Consider the following 2,500-nt stretch of genomic DNA (forward strand, 5'->3'; position numbering starts at 1 on the left):
TTATTTTATTTTATTATTTTATTTTATTATTTTATTTTATTTTATTTTATTTTATTTTATTTTTTTATTTTATTTTATTTATTTTATTTTATTTTTATTTTTTTATTTTTTTGTATTTATATTTTATTATCTTTGTAAGCCACTCAGTCACTGTGGGTGAATTTGGCGGCCACATAAATTTTCTTAAGTAAATAAATAACATTTATTTTTGATGCTATTTCACAATTATTTTAATGGACGGTTCAGAAATACACTAAAATTAGAGGGAAATACTGTGACATCACCATTCTGCCAATTTGACCTTCAGCGGGCTTTGATAACGCTACAAGCCAAAGACAAGAAATATAAATATAAGTATAAATGAAAATATAACTTTGTGAGTTGATGACAGACCAATGAATAAGAGCTACATGGTAAAAAAAAATGGCACAATTATCATAATGGTAACAATTTCTATCCCTACCTTTTCATACCAAATCATGACCGTAGAAATCAACTCAGCATGTTAAGCACATTTAGCGGCTGACTATTGGAGGATCTTCTAAAGAACGAGGTTGATTGTCCCAAAGGTGCTTTTTCAAGAGGCAACTGGACTTTCTTTGTTTTTCCTTGAAGACATTTCTCTTCTCATCCAAGAAGCTTCTTCAGTTCTGACTGACTTCCATTCTCCACCGTTCAGTCAGAACTGAAAAAGCTTTTTGGATGAGAAGCAAAATGTCTTCTTGAAATAGCACCTTTGGGGCAACCATGACCTGGATGACTGAGAATCTCCATAGACATTTATCTAGTTGCTAAGAAGTTGTTACTAACCTGAAGGCACATAATCAATCAATCAATCAATTTAGCCACTGTAGGGCGCTTTTAGGCTATTTACGATTATGTTCACCTCTAACTAAGAACTTTGCATCCAAGGATGAAATATGCCAAATTGAATTGATTGGGATCCACCTCTGAGTTGTAGGTTTGCTTAAGTTAACTGCAGTGCCGCTTGAGTTATGGGTTGCAACCATCTGTGTAATATTACTTGACTTTGTGTAGCATAGGATTTATGTCTCTGAGCTACATAGCAGAAACCAGCAGTTTCCACTTCTTTCGTACCATGGATTCACCGATCTGAGGAGGTTCATCAGATATGAATTAGGAAGCCATGGATGAAATCTACAACTGTTCACCTGCTTCCCTTGCTGTTGTTTGATTGTGTGTTGATTTCCAGTGTTACCTTTTGGACTGCAGTAAGTTGAAGCATTCTATTACATTAGAATGGCACCACTTTGACTCAACATCCAGAGGGAAGAAAAGTCAAATCCTTGAGCTAAGATTGATTGCTAAGGATTCCATAACAGACCTCTGGAATTCTCCAGGAAGGAATATGAAGGTCCACATTTTGGACACAGAGGACCGCCGGTTTGAAAGAGAGGTCAAAGAGGCCATCTATGTCAAAACTGAACAGCCCTCTCTCAACAGAGGGGGAGGGATATGACATCACTTATCTCCAGTCTACAACATGGTCCTTTCAATTGTTCCAAGAAGGCTCCACATCCATTTGCACTACTCAGGTGACCCTGACGACACAGATAAGCCTCCAAGTGGCATCAATGACCCTCTAAAAGAATGCAAATGACCAGCTTGTCTCCAAGGAATATAAATCCTTCCATTCCCCACCATCCAGTCAGAGCTGAAGAAGCTTCTTAGATGAGAAGCGAAATGTCTTCAGAGAAAAAAAAACAAGAAAGTCCAGTTGCCTCCTGAAAAAGCACCTTTGGGACAATATGAAAGGGATTTACTGCTATTTTCCAGGATATTTTTTCCCCAACTAACTTACAATTGAAGGATTTCTTGATAATCTCCCATTCCTCTACTAACCAGGTCGAACCCTGTTTAAATCTGTGATGGTTTTCTAGGTCCTTTTATCTTATCATGCAACATCAAGAGAGCATACATAAGACCAAGAAACAAGCCAAATCAGAAAAAAAAGTTTGCTACATATATATTTGTTGTCAATTTGTTGGGAAATTGTGATTTTGCTTTTATTGTTGTTTATCACTCAAGGTCACATTCTACAAGTTGGGTGGTCAAATCCCTAACTCATGCTTTCAGCCAATTAAATGTATATATTTATTGAACATTTTTCACATACAGTATTTCATTCACCTGTCATGAACGAGAAGAATATTTTACAGAGGTGAGGAATCAATCATCCTTTGCATGTTATCTGATCTCCAGCTCTGTGAAGGTCCAGAATGATTATTAATGTTAACATTTGTAATACGTCATTGAAAAAACTCAGGTTCAACCCTTTAGTGTAAATTGCAAGATAAGATATACTAAGATATAAGAATTTATCTGTAAGATTCCTGGATAGATATTACTAGATACAATATCTTCCTTCACCATCTTAATCCTTCTAATTCAATCAAGAGTCCTCTAAATCAGATCTAAGGACATCTAAGACAAATGTCTTGTTCCTGTTCCATACACTACTCTGTCCAAAAAGCCTAAA

At 35.9% G+C, this 2,500-nt stretch overlaps 1 protein-coding gene across 1 annotated transcript in view; it reads right to left on the reverse strand.

The window, feature by feature from the left end:
- The window catches only part of TRPC5 (transient receptor potential cation channel subfamily C member 5), a 118,207-nt gene that overhangs the window by 50,124 nt on the left and 65,583 nt on the right, over positions 1 to 2,500 (reverse strand). The window lies entirely within an intron of this gene.

The sequence above is a fragment of the Protobothrops mucrosquamatus genome, unplaced genomic scaffold (genome assembly GCF_001527695.2).
Source record: "Protobothrops mucrosquamatus isolate PMUCROS unplaced genomic scaffold, P.Mucros_1.0 scaffold773, whole genome shotgun sequence".
NCBI classification, from domain to species: domain Eukaryota; kingdom Metazoa; phylum Chordata; class Lepidosauria; order Squamata; family Viperidae; genus Protobothrops; species Protobothrops mucrosquamatus.